The sequence below is a fragment of the Cryptomeria japonica genome, chromosome 7 (assembly GCF_030272615.1).
Source record: "Cryptomeria japonica chromosome 7, Sugi_1.0, whole genome shotgun sequence".
NCBI lineage: Eukaryota > Viridiplantae > Streptophyta > Pinopsida > Cupressales > Cupressaceae > Cryptomeria > Cryptomeria japonica.
This window is the reverse complement of record NC_081411.1, coordinates 94238549-94253389: the sequence shown is the minus strand read 5'-3', so window position 1 is coordinate 94253389 and position 14841 is coordinate 94238549. Positions and strand designations below refer to the sequence as shown.

At 35.6% G+C, this 14841-nt stretch overlaps 1 pseudogene; it reads left to right on the top strand.

Annotated features, from left to right (window-relative positions):
- Positions 1–14841, top strand: part of LOC131856464 (ATPase family AAA domain-containing protein At1g05910-like) — a 50975-nt pseudogene that overhangs the window by 30855 nt on the left and 5279 nt on the right.

Here is a 14841-nt window from a genome sequence, read left to right as displayed (position 1 = left end):
GGATCATGAGCAAATAAAGCAAAGTTTGATTGCAAATCTATTCCATCTCCTTGATCATAAATTTCTTGTAGACTTCTAGTTTTCTTACTTCTATTTCTTGATCTTAATGATGCAAGTGTAGGATTAGATTCCTTACTTACTTGTGAGTTAGGAGAGGAATAACTTGAAGATTCATCTTGTTCAAGATCCCTTGTTGAGTTTTCACCTTGTGGATTTCTTAACGAAGTTCCTTCTTATTCATGCAATTGATCTCCTTGGCTTCCTTGTTGTTTTCCTTCCTCTTCATCATAAGGTATTTCTACAGTACATGTGATTGCTTTGTCTATACTTCCATCCTAGCCTTTTTCTTCTTTAAAAACAACATCTCTACTAATAATAAACTTCCTAGTGATGGGATTAAACAACTCACATGCTTTGGATTGTTCACAATAGCCAATAAAGATGCATTTCTCACCTCTATTATCCAACTTACTTCTTATTTCCTTAGGCATATGTGAAAATGCAACACATCCAAAAATTCTAAAATGAGATACACAATGAGACTTACAACTCCATGCTTTTTGTGGAACCTTGTCTATCACACTTTTTGTTGGACTCCTGTTTAAGATATATACTGCATAGGCTACTACTTCAGCCCAATATCCATTTTGTAAGTTCTTTCCCTTCAACATACTCCTTGCCATTTCCATTATTGTTCTATTCTTTCTTTCTGCAACACCACTTTGTTGAGGTGTGTAACTCGTAGTGAATTGTTTCTTTATTCCATGATACTTGAAATAATCTAAGAACTCATTTGATTTGTATTCTCCACCTCTATTTGATCTCAATACCTTGATGGGTAGGCCAAATTGCTTCTCGATCAATTCTCTAAACTCTTTGAATTTTTCAAATGCTTCTAATTTGTACTTGAGGAAATAAACCCATATTTTTCTACTAAAATCATCAATAAAAGTTCAAAAATAAATGCTCCCCCCCTAATTATGGTGTTTGCATTGGACCACATTTATCTGTATGCACAATCTCTAGAGGTTTCCATGCTCTATATGACATCCCTTTTGGAAATTTATCTCTATGTTGTTTAGCCAAAATACAACTATTACATGAATTTAGTGGCTCTTTAATTGGGGGCAATCCTTTTACCATTTTCTTTTGTTGTAATAAAGATAATCCTTTGAAGTGAAGATGACCATACCTCAAGTGCTATACCCATGCTTGATCCAAATAACTTTCCTTGAAATTAACTTCGGCTTCTCCAACCTTCTCACTCTTCATTCGAAGTGGGTACATCCTAATTCTTGTCATTTCAATCCTTGCAATCATCATGTTACTAGAAGATTTATCAAATATAGTACACATTATTCTTAAAGATAACCTTATAACCTTTTTGAACAAGTTGACCCATACTTATGAGATTGTGTTTCAAACCCAGTACATAATAAACATCGGGAATAGTCCTCTTACCAAAATTTGTCATCACATTGATTGTAACTTTTCCCATTACTTCCACTATGTCATTATTACCTAATTTCACTTTTGATTTAATTGAGATATCCAAGTAATCAAATAAATCTCTATTTCCTATCATGTGATTGCTACACCCACTATCTAGAAACCAAGAATCACTTGGAATTTCTTGTGCTATATGACATGTAATAAACAATGTTTCTAAACTATTTTCAGAAAAAATTGCATTTTGCTTTCCTATATCAACTTGTTTCTTTCGACTTCCACTAAAAAGTGTCCATACTTCTTGCAGTAGTAACATTCAATATTGGACTTATCATACCTTTGTGATGATTGATTATTGCTATGTCCTCTTGTGTTGAAACTTTTATTTCTCCTTCCTCCTGGTTTAGGACTTCTTCTCTCCTCTCTTTGAAAATTGCCTCTTCCTCTTCATCTAAATCTTGAATTTCCTCTTCCTCTGCCTCTACCAAATGTCATCTGTGACTTGAAGGCATTCTATAATGAAGAATTACTATTCCTGTTCAACCTGTATTCATGATTATATAATGATCCAAACAACTCATCTATAGACAATTTTGACAAGTCTTTAGATTCTTCAATTGCAACCACGATAGTATCAAACTTGCTAGGCAAACTTCTAATAATTTTTTCTACAACTTTTTGCTCTGTTAGGTCATCACCAATTAATCTAATTTGATTAACCACATTTATAAATTGAACTGAAAATTGTTCTACTGAATCAGATTCTTTCATTTGAAGATTGCCAAAATCCCTTCTAAGTGCTTGCAACTTTGCTACTTTAACCTTACTTATTCCTTGGTATGTTATCTCTAATATTTCCCATGCTTTCTTGGCTGAAGTAACTCCACTAATTATAGCAAGAACAATATCATCCATACCTTGTTGAATAATTTGTAAGGCCCTTATGTCCTTCTTCCCATTCTCCTCAAGCTTACTCTTTTCATTTGGGGTTAATGATGCCTCATTTTGTGGTTCTACAAACCCTTTCTCTACTATATCCAACAATTCTTGAGAACAAAATAATGTCTTCATTCTTATTGCCCAAGTATCATAATTCTTTTTTGTAAACACTAGAATTAGAGGTTGCATATAATTCATACCTAATGTCATGATTGTATTTCATGCTTCAACAACTCTTCTTCTTCTTCAAAAATATGACTAATCTCCTCCTTGTTTGGCTACGACCTCTTTCAATTTTTTGGCACCCTTAGTTCTGTATTTCCAGTGGTCTCTTCAATCAGCTTTTGCTTAAGATACCTTGGTCTTCCCCAGATTTTGTCAACGATCTATTGTCTACTTCTTCTTTATAGCTATAAATTTAATTGTCTGGGCAAAATGTATTGACTGATGTGCTTTCCTTGATTTGTAGCCTCCTCCTTTTATGGTTCTTCACTTTACTCTGCTTCCTTGAACCAACAATCCAATTACTTTTTCACCAAAGAGTCTTTTCTCCTCCAGGATGCAATAATGTTGGCTCTGATACCACTATGAAGTGGGAAGAGGCATTAACGAAACAAAATGTATGTTATGCAAGTGTACTGATGTACATAAACCAAACATATATTTTTATTGCTTGCAGAAATGGGTTACATCGCCTCTATTTATAGAGGTCTCCAGAGAATGATCTAGAATTACTATCATAGGATCTTTCTAGATTTTTCATTCTTCTTCGTTGGTCATCCCTTCTAGACTCTTCTATCATCGCTTAGACTTGTCTATTTATCGATGTTTCTAGACTGAGCATTAATTGTAAGTTGGTGGTGGTAACTGGTAGAAATTACCAAACAGTTCTAACACTCAAGGGCAAAAAAACATCATCGAGCACAAAGAATTGATGATTCAGATAATTCTCTTCTTGTGGATGAGATGGATCAGGGTCCTGTTGGTTCATTATAATTGATGCATGTGGGAAATAGAAACTTCGGTCAACAATGGGTTTGTGGCAAAATTGACATGCATAACGCAACTGCTTGGGGTTTGAAAGTTACAACATCTGGATGGGGACACCAAGGTGATATGTTTGGTTATGGACATGTAGGTGCACAACCTACTAGGCCTAGTTGAAAAGGTGGAGTTGACATTAAAACCTTGTAGGTTGATGAAACAGTGAGTTTTGATGATATTGGAGGGCTTTTTGACCACATTGATATATTGAAAGAAATGGTTGTTTTCCCTCTTCTCTATCCTGATTTCTTTGGAAATTATCACATCTCTCCTCCAAGGGGAGTCTTGTTGTCTGGTCCTCCAATAACTGGAAAAACATTGATTGCAAGGGCTTTAGCATGTGCATCTTCCAAGGCAGAACATAAAGTAAACTTTTACACATGAAAGGGAGTTGATGTGCTCAACAAGTGGGTTGCAAAAGCTAAGCTGTAGCTGAAATTACTTATTAAAGAAGTGCAAAGAAACCAACCATCCATAATATTTTTTGATGAAATAGATGGTCTTGCCCTAGTGAGGTCTAGTAAACAAGAACAAATTCACAATTCTATTGTATCTACGATTCTTGCTCTAAAGGATGGTCTAGACTCTAGAGGTCAAGTAGTGCTTATTGGAGCGTCAAATAGGATTGATGCTATTGATGGAGCTCTTCGCCGGCCTAGTCGGTTTGATCGTGAATTATTATTTTCCTTACCCGATTGTAAAGCATGAGCTAATATATTAAACATCCACACAAGAAAGTGGAAGAATCCTTTATAAGAGGAATTAAGAATGGAATTAGCAGCCACTTGTGTGGGCTATTTGTTAGGATTCTGACAAATACTAAATGGATTATATAAATCCAATGTCTTGTACTACTTCAAAATAGTATCTACTATGCCAAATCCAGTACCGGTTTATAGCTCTTCTTCTTACATAAACCCTTAGCCTATAATTCACATAATAGGTCTACCTTATTTCACTTAATTACATTCCTCCATGTATTTCCTATTTTTTCTACAATGATCTCTTATATATATGAATCATTTTACAATTTGCCAAGTCGGCTTACAATGATTTTACAATAATAAACAAAATAAATTACAACCAAAATTCTTGTCTCCTTCTATGCCCGTATGCTTCCTTTCACTGTCAGTGCTAGTGGTCTATGTGCTGGTGTAGAATTTGACTTTCCTGGTGCTAGTGGATTGCCTTGTCGGTGTCGTAGGATTGTAAGGTTTCCATCAATGACAAAACCTTCAATCACCTACAATGTCTCATTGGAGTGTGCATTTTCCAACAATCTCCCCCTTTGGCATTGATGGCAACACTAGTGAGAAAAATTCAAAAGTGCATCCAAAAATTGAAGCCCCAAAATTGTTACCAAAAATGTGTGCTCCCCTTGAGCAGATGATCCCTAAGCTATTAGATTTTTCTCATACCACAACTCCCCCTTTGGCATCAATGAAAAAGGTTGTCAAAGTGTCAATAGAGTGTAGTTTCCTATTTCAACCTTGTAACCCGTTGGTTACAATTTGAAAAAGATCCACCAAAACCAAATTTAGGCTTTCAAGAAACTTTTTACTGTCTTTTATTGCTGCCTCTATTCTTTGAACTGTACCAGTGAGGTGATGCATTTGCTCTACCAGTGTTTTATGTCCTTGTACCAATGCATCAGATATTTCTTTCCTTAAGGATGCTAGGTAGTCCATTTTTGGACTTAGTCTTAATTTCAGATCCTTAGCCTTACTTTTTATTCTCTCCTTTTCTCTTTCTAGCTTTAGTAATTCTTCCTCAAAACCTATTATCTTTTGCTCAAAAACTGATATTGGATCAGATAAATTAATGAAATTGTCAACTAGTTGATTTATTTCCTCCTGTATCTTGCTGATCTTCTTTTCTTTATCAACTGTCAAAAAGTTAGTCTTACAAGTATCTCTATACAAAGTTTTGAATTCCTTTAATGCACTACATAATTCTAGTAGAAGTGTGTCAAACTGCCTTTCACACTTCTTTATTTGTTCCTCAAAGAATTTATGTTTTTCCTTTTCTAACCTCTCTTTGAATGTGTCCTCGTTTATTTGTTCAAATGACACTGTGTTTTCAGTAATATACTTAGACAAAGTGTCAAGTTGACTCAAAGAATCCTTATTATCTATATTACATTTTGGAGCTATCATCTTCAAAATTGGAATTGTGTCATCTATAGCCTTATATGCCTATGAACTACAATCTATTATTTTTTTTATAGAGTCTAAAAGAACTTCAGTTACATTTGTTGTCTTGAATCCTGCAGTTGAAGAGCCAACACTCTGAATTCTATTGGTGGGAGAAATATCCTTACTTGCAGTGACCTCTGGTAGCTCAGTCTGTGCTTCCATTTCCTTAAGCAATGGTTTGTTTTGCTTAGTAGTTGCCGGTGGTACTTATTCTATATTAACCTGTTACTATGTTGGAGCCTATTGCTCTACTTGTTGCTATGTTTGTTGTTCTTCCTGTTGTTTTGTGGCACTATCTACTAGTTTTCCTTCAGTGTTATCTATGTTATCAGTTACTGGTGGCTCACTAGCTAGATCTATCTTACCAGTTGTGTCCTTATCTGCCACAATGTTGATCTTCTAAGTATCAACATCTACTATATATAATACCTCAGAATTAGGATTTGTATCCTCTTGTGATATATCCATATTCTAATCAGCTGATTGATCTTCAGTTGTTGTTACCGGTGGAGTATCTTGAGACAGTGGGGGTAGATTATCTATTATTTTGATGCTTGGAGGTCCACCAACCTTTCCTTTTCCCTTATCCTTGACTTTCTGATATATCTTGATTGGTTTGGGGTTTCTATATTCTTCCTATTTTTCCTTCTCAACAAGGAATATATCCCATACATTAGCAGTTTCCTCTGCAACCTTATTTTGTCTACCAACCATAAGTGCTACATACCGGTGTGCAGTTGAGAATACTGTCTGGTTAGCCTCTGAGATCATATCATCTATTTCCTTTGGTGAGTTAACAGGATAAACAATAAGTAGTTTCTCAATCTTTATTTTCTTGTCAAGCTCTATAACAGCTTGCCTTCTAGCTTCAAGTCTCTTACATAGTTCTACCGGTATTTCATCAAAAATTTGCATCAAAAATTTCTTGTAGATATCCAAGTGTAGAATTACACTATTTTCAACTTTTTTTTATCATCAATTGATAGTGAATCATATAATTTTTTGATGTTCTTAAGCTTTCCTTCCTCTGTTATTTCATCCAATAGTCCGTCAATCAGAGCAATATTTTGCTGAGTCCTTTTCTTTGGTGTTAACTTTTTCTTCTTTGGAGTTGTCTTCTTGGCCGGTGGCCTTACTGCCTTTTTTTTTTGTCAGGTTCTTCTAGGTGAAGGTGTGGATACCGTTGAAGGTTGTCTTTTCCTCACAACTCTTTTAAATGCAGCTGGCATGTCACTTTCCGAAGAAGTTGCTACAGGTGAAAGGTGAGTTTCTGGTTGTTATTCTTGTAACTCATCTTTAGTGATACCAGTTTGTTTAAGTACATCTTCTTTGATAGCCTTAGCCTGCCTTTAACCTCTCCTCACTATTGCTTCTACTTTCTTCACTCTCTTCTTAGATTGAATTTGATTTTCAATGGTTTCACCACTACCAAAAACCTCTTCCTTAGGTTCCTTGGGTGCTTCCAGAAGGGCTTTTGCATATGTTTGAATGATGTGATCATTTGTCTCATAACCCATTTCAATAACCCAAATTATTCTTGGGATAATTGCCTCCATCCAGATCTCATCCTTCTTAATCACAAAACATATGTCATCCTTATATTTATTTACAATTTCTTGCGACAGTCTGACTCTAGCGTTCATTCTGGCCTTTAATGCTTGAAAGTACTCATTAATATTCTTCTCTTTGTTTTCACCCATGTTGTTGAATAAGTCAGATAACTATTTGTCTACCGGTATGTCAAATCCAAGGTTCTTATTACCTATACCAGGCACCTATTTGGTTATATGTAGTATTAAGAAAACAAGTAAGTTGCCAAATCTAAATGTCCCTTTCTTATTCTTCTTGATCTTTCCCCGATTGTCAATCAATTCATCCTTCAACCATTCACACACATCAATTTTCACATTATCCTTAATCATGTTGTGAGAACTCTTTACGCATAAGCTAGAAACCAAATTTAGTTTGTTTGCATGTGTTGTTTTGTAGCCTAGAATCATGCTAATGAATCTCACGTTTATGTCAGTTACATCATTCACCCTTAAAGACCTTTTGTTGGATGTTGCACCTGTTAGATTCATTACTAGGTCATTTGAGACCTTCTTTGCCTTGTCAGGTGTGTTACCGGTGGAGGGTAACCCTGTTACAGCTTTTACATCTTCCTTACTAATTTTGTGAACAAAATCTAGCCAAAAGAATTTACCATGCACCTTGCTCAATACTATCCTAATAACTTCCTTGGGGAAATCCGAAATGCAAAGAATTTCTATGAATCCTAGGATTTCAATTATTTTGTCTCTAGGTTTCACATTACCGGAATCATCACAAAGAGCAGTCTTGTACATGTTCTTAATTTCTTCATCTCCTAATTCTTCTAAATGGCAATGAATATACATCCTAGGGTCTTCTGCAAAAACTACTCCTTTGGGGATTTGAGAAAAAACACCAACATTATTATCCTTCTTTGCTATTTCGAGAACTAACTGAAAAATGGGCCTAGGGCACTTGATTACTTCCACTACAGTAGGGTTTGCTATGAATTCAGGTACAGAAGAGGATGCCATGATTATAAGTACCTTTTTCTGTCTTTGGAAAGATTGATTGCTAAATTGCTTTGCTTCTTTGCTCGAAATGCCTTAGCTTAGAATTTTGATGCTCTTCGAATGTTTGAATGTTTGGTGAAATGGAATGGAGCCAAAACCAATGATTTATAATGTTAATTTTGCCAACCACCATATTTAATGCTTGCCGGTTAAGTAATCACTTAACATATTTGTCGGTATGGAAGTAATTTTAACTTCTTACCATCAACTGAGGGAATAATAGCATGCTTCACATTTGTTTGCCAAACCCTCAAAGAAATTTTCTTTAGTTAGATGAAGACTCTCCTGCCGGTAGAGTGCTACTCTATTTTGCTCATGGAGGAGTATTCCTGTCAATATTCAGTTCTGGTTTTCTGATCCATTGTTTTGAAAATTCAAGCTTAACTTCTTCAACCTTTTCTTTTCCTTTCAAACTAGGACCTTTGTTGTTTACCGATGAGGACTTGCTTCTACAAAATTTAGCAATATACCCAATTATGTTACATGCATAATAAGTCACATTATTTTTTTGAATAGCCTTCCCATAACCTATGCTGGTTTGTGTTCTGCATTGATTAGAAAAATGTCCAAATCTTCCACAAATATAACATCTCACATTCATTCTGCAATTTTCAGAATTATGACCAACTTTGTGGCATTTTGAACATTGACCGGTGGGTGTACTAGTATTCTGATAATTTCAAGATCTACATTGATTTGCTCTATGACCATACATGTTATAGTTAAATTTATAAGCAGTAGGTTGTCTTACCGGTTTGCCATGATCCTGCGTGTTTGTAGTACCAGAGCTTTTACCAGTTTCAAAGCCAAGACCATTAGTATCACAATTAGGTTTCTGATTCTTCAACAAGTCACCAAGTTCTTCTAAGCTTTTCTTGAATTTTTCTTTATGTTGATTTGCAGCAGCTAGTTCTCCCTCCAAGATACCTTTTTGTCTCATGAGTTCATTTGAGTCATTTTGTGCATGCATTAGATTTGTCTTCAACATATCATTTTTATAACTAAGTCTTGTGTTTTCATTTGCAGCATCATTGAGTCTTCTACTCAAGTCTTCTTCATTCTTCTTTCTATCTTCAATTTCTTTACAAAATCTCATTGTCAAATCTTGCATCTCATTCTTTGTTGTCATGTTTTCTTGTTTCAGCTTATTTATCAGATTGCTAAGAGTTTCCTTTTCATCATTCTCATTTTGCATCTTTTCACAAAGTTCTCTTCTCTTGTTTCTTGAAATAGTAAGATTTTCTTGGAGTGCTTGAATAATATCTTGAGTAGCCTTTAGATCATCTTCAAGTTTGATATTTTTCAATTTTTCTGCATCATAGTTTGAGAGAGCTCCTTCTAGTTTCTTCATTAGGTTTTCCATCTCTATCGGTGGTAGGATCTTCCTCAAGCTATTAGGCTTCTGAAAATAGAGGACCAGGCTCTCATACCAATTGTTAGGATTCCCACAAATACTGAGAGGGGGGGGGTGAATTAGTATCTAACTGGTAATAAGATTTTCTTAACTTAAAACATGTAGAGAAAATTAGAACTGTGTACCGGTAAATAGAAAGTAATGCAATAAACAAAGATAAAAATAACCACATGAAAAACACACCATAACACAATATTTTAACGAGGAAACCTGGTGTGGAAAAAACCTTGGCGTGATTTGTGACCCACAATATTCACCTATTGGCCCATAAGAGAATATTATTGCTATAAGAGAATATAATTCATACCTGATGCCATGATTGTATTTTGTTCCTCAAAAACTCTTCATCTTCTTTAGAAATATGACTAATCTCCTCCTTGTCTAGCTACGACCTCTTTCAATTTTTCGGCACCCTTTATGTTGATGATGATGGCAATCCTTCCTCAGTTTTGTATTTCCTGTGGTCTCTTCAATTGGCTTTTTCTTAAGATAGCTTGGTCTTCCTCATATTTTGTCAACGATCTGTTGTCTACTTTTTCTTTATGGCTGCAAATTTAATTGTCAGGGCAAAACGTATTGACTGATGTTCTTTCCTTGGTTTGCAACCTCCTCCTTTTACAGTTCTTCACTTTACTCTGCTTCCTTGAACCTGCAATCCAATTACTTTTTCACCAAAGAGTCTTTTATCCTACAAGCTGCAATAATGTTGGCTCTGATACCACTGTGAAGTGGGCAGAGACATTAATGAAACAAAATGTATGTTATGCAAGTGTACTGATGTACATAAACCAAACATATATTTTTATTTCTTGTAGAAATGGGTTACATCACCTCTATTTATAGAGGTCTCCAGAGAATGATCTAGAATTACTGTCATAGGATCTTTCTAGATTTTCAATCTTCTTCATTGGTCATCCCTTCTAGACTCTTCTATCATCACTTAGACTTGTCTGTTTATTGATGTTTCTAGACTGAGCATTAATTGTAAGTTGGTGGTAGTAATTGGTAGATATTGCCAGACTATTCTAACACTCAAGGGAAAAAAAACATCGTTGTCCACAAAGAATTGATGATTCAGATTATTCTCTTCTTGTTGATAAGATGGATCAGGGTCTTGTTGGTTCATTATCATGGATGCATATGGGAAATAGAAACTTTGGTTGGCAATGGGTTTGTGGCGAAATTGACATGCATAACTCAACTGCTTGGGGTTTGAAAGTTGTAGCATCTGGATGGGGACACCAAGGTGATATGTTTGGTTATGGAGGTGTAGTTGCACAACCTACTAGGCCTAGTTCAAAAGGTGGAGCTGACATTAAAACCTTGTAGGTTGATGAAACAGTGAGTTTTGATGATATTGGAGGGCTTTTTGACCACATTGATATATTGAAAGAAATGGTTGTTTTCCCTCTTCTCTATCTTGATTTCTTTGGAAATTATCACATCTCTCCTCCAAGGGGAGTCTTATTGCGTGGTCCTCCAAGAACTAGAAAAACATTGATTGCAAGGGCTTTAGCATGTGTAGCTTCTGAGGCAGACATAAAGTAAACTTTTACTTGTGAAAGGGAGTTGATGTGCTCAGCAAGTGGGTTGCGAAAGTTGAGCCGCAACTAAAATTACTTTTTTAAGAAGCGCAAAGGAACCAACCAACCATAATATTTTTTAATGAAATAGATAGTCTTGCCCCAGTGAGGTTTAGTAAACAAGAACAAATTCACAATTCTATTGTATCTACGATTCTTGCTCTAATGGATGGTCTAGACTTTAGAGGTCAAGTAGTGCTTATTGGAGCATCAAACAGGATTGATGCTATTGATGGAGCTCTTCGCCAGCCTGGTCGGGTTGATCGTGAATTATTATTTTCCTTACCCGATTGTAAAGCATGAGCTAATATATTAAACATCCACACAAGAAAGTGGAAGAATCCTTTATAAGAGGAATTAAGAATGGAATTAGCAGCCGCTTGTGTGGGCTATTTGTTAGGATTCCCACAAATACTGAGAAGGGGGGGTGAATCAGTATCTAACCGGTAATAAGATTTTCTTAACTTAAAACATGTAGAGCAAATTAGAACTATGTACTGGTAAACAGAAAGTAATTCAATAAACAGAGATAAAAACAACCACATGAAAAACACACCATAACACAATATTTTAACAAGGAAACCCGGTGTGGGAAAAACCTCAGTGGGATTTGTGACCCCCAATATTCACTTACTGGCCAATAAGAGAATATTACTGCTACAAGAGGGGCCTGCACATGCAGGAAGGCCAAGTGCCTAGAGCTCACTGCTCAATTACAAAATAGGAATTCTCACTGACATACAAAATGGATTATATAAATCCAATGTCTTGTACTTCTTCAAAATAGCATCTACTATGCCAGATCCAGTACCGATTTATAGCTCTGCTTCTTACATAAACCCTTAGCCTATAATTCGCATAATAGGTCTGCCTTATTTCCTTTAATTACATTCCTCCATGTATTTCCTATTTTTCCTACAATGATCTCTTATATATATGAGTCATTTTACAATTTGCCAAGTCGACTTACAATGATTTTACAATAATAAACAAAATAAATTACAACCAAAATTCTTGTCTGCTTCTATGCTGGTATGCTTCCTTTCACTATCGATGCCGGTGGTCTATGTGCCAGTGTAGAATCTGACTTTGCTGGTGTCGGTGGATTGCCTTGCCAGTGTCATAGGATTGTAAGGTTACCATCAATGGAAAAAACCTTCAATCACCTACAATGTCTCATTGGAGTGTGCATTTGCCAACAATCTCCCCCTTTGGCATTGATGGCAACACTCATGAGAAAAATTCAGAAGTGTATCCAAAAATTGAAGTCCAAAAATTGTTACCAAAAAGGTGTGCTCCTCCTGAGCAGAAGATCCCTAAGCTATTGGATTTTTCTCATACCACTACTCCCCCTTTGGCATCAATGACAAAGGTTGTCAAAGTGTCAATAGAGTGTAGTTTCCGATTTCAACCTTGTAACCCGTTGGTTACAATTTGAAAAAGATAAGCCAAAACCAAATTTAGGCATTCAAGAAATTTTTTACTATCTTTTATTGCTGCCTCTGTTCTTTGAATTGTACCGGTGAGGTGTTGCATTTGCTCTGCCGGTGTTTTATGTCCTTGTACCAATGCATCAAATATTTCTTTCCTTAAGGATGCTAGGTAGTCCAATTTTGGACATAGTCTTAATTTTAGATCCTCAGCCTTAATTTTTATTCTCTCCTTTTCTCTTTCTAGCTTTAGTAATTCTTCCTCAAAACCTGTTATCTTTTGCTCAAAAAATGATAATGAATCAGATGAATTAATGAAATTGTCAGCTAGTCGATTTATTTCCTCCTATATCTTGCTGATCTTCTTGTCTATATCAACTGTCAAAAAGTTAGTCTTACAACTATCTTTGTACAAAGTTTTGAATTCCTTTAATGTGCTGCATAATTCTGGTAGAAGTGTGTCAAACTGCCTTGTACACTTCTTTATTTGTTCCTCAAAGAATTTTTGTTTTTCCTTTTCTAACCTCTCTTTGAATAAATCCTCCTTTATTTGTTCAACTATCACTATGTTGTTAGTAATATACTTAGACAAAGAGTCAAGTTGACTCAAAGAATCCTTATTATCTACATTACATTTTGGAGCTATCATCTTCAAAATTGGAATTGTGTCATCTATAGCCTTATATGCCTGTGAACTACAATCTATTATTTTCTTTATAGAGTCTAAAAGAACTTCAGTTACATTTTTTTGTCTTGAATCCTAGTTGAAGAGCCAACACTCTGAATTCCACCGATGGGGGAAATATCCATCCTTGCAGTGACCTCTGGTAGGTCAGTTTGTGTTTCCATTTCCTTAAGCAATGGTTTGATTTGCTCAGCAGTTGTCGGTGGCACTGATTCTGTATTAACCTATTCCTGTACTTAAGCCCGTTGCTCTGTTTGTTGTTTTTCTTGTTGTTCTGTGGCAGTATCTACTAGTTTTCCTTCAGTGTTATCTGTGTTATCAGTTACCGGTGGCTCACTAGCCCTATCTGTCTTACCGATTGTGTCCTTATCTACCACAATGTTCACCTTCTGAGTATCAACATCTACTGTATATAATACCTCAGAATTAGGATTTGTACCCTCTTGTGATATATCCATATTCTCATCAGCTAGTTGATCTTCAGTTGTTGTTACTGGTGGAGTATCTTGAGACGGTGGGGGTAGATTATCTATTATTTTGATGCATGGAGGTCCACCAACCTTTCCTTTTCCCTTATCCTTGTCTTTCTGATATACCTTGATTGGTTTGGGGTTTCTATATTTTTCCTTCTCAACAAGGAATATATCCCATACGTTAGTAGTTTCCTTGACAACCTCATTTACTCTACCAACCATAAGTGATTCATGCCAGTGTGAAGTTGAGAATACTGTCTGGTTAGCCTCTGAGATCATATCATCTATCTCCTTTGGTGAGTTAACAGGATAAACAACAAGTAGTTTCTCAATCTTTATTTTCTTGTCAAGCTCTATAATAGCTTGCCTTCTAGCTTTAAGTCTCTTAAATAGTTCTACCGATACTTCATCTACAATTTGCATCAAAAATTTATTGTAGATATCCATGTGTAGAATTACACTATTTTCAACTTTTTCTTTATCATCAATTGATAGTGAATCATATAATTTGTTGATGTTTTTGAGCTTTCCTCCTCTGTTATTTCATCCAACAGTCCGTCAATTGGAGCAATATTTTGTTGAGTCCTTTTCTTTGGTGTTAACTTTTTCTTCTTTGGAGTTGTCTTCTTGGCCGGGGGCCTTACTGCCTGTTGATTTTTTCTGGTTCTTCTAGGTGAAGGTGTGGATACCAGTGAAGGTTGTCTTTTCCTCACAACTCTTTTAAATGCAGCTAGCATGTCACTTTCCGAAGAAGATGCTACTAGTGAAAGGTAAGTTTCTGGTTGTTGTGCTTGTAACTCATCTTTAGTAATACTGATTTATTTAAGTACATCTTCTTTGATAGCCTTCGCCTGCCTTGAACCTCTCCTCACTGTTGCTTCTACTTTCTTCACTCTCTTCTTGGATTGAATTTGATTTTCAATGGTTTTAGCACTGCCAAATACCTGTTCCTTAGGTGCTTCTAGAAGGGCTTTTGCATATGTTTGAATGATGTGATCATCTATCTCATAACCCATTTCAATAAAC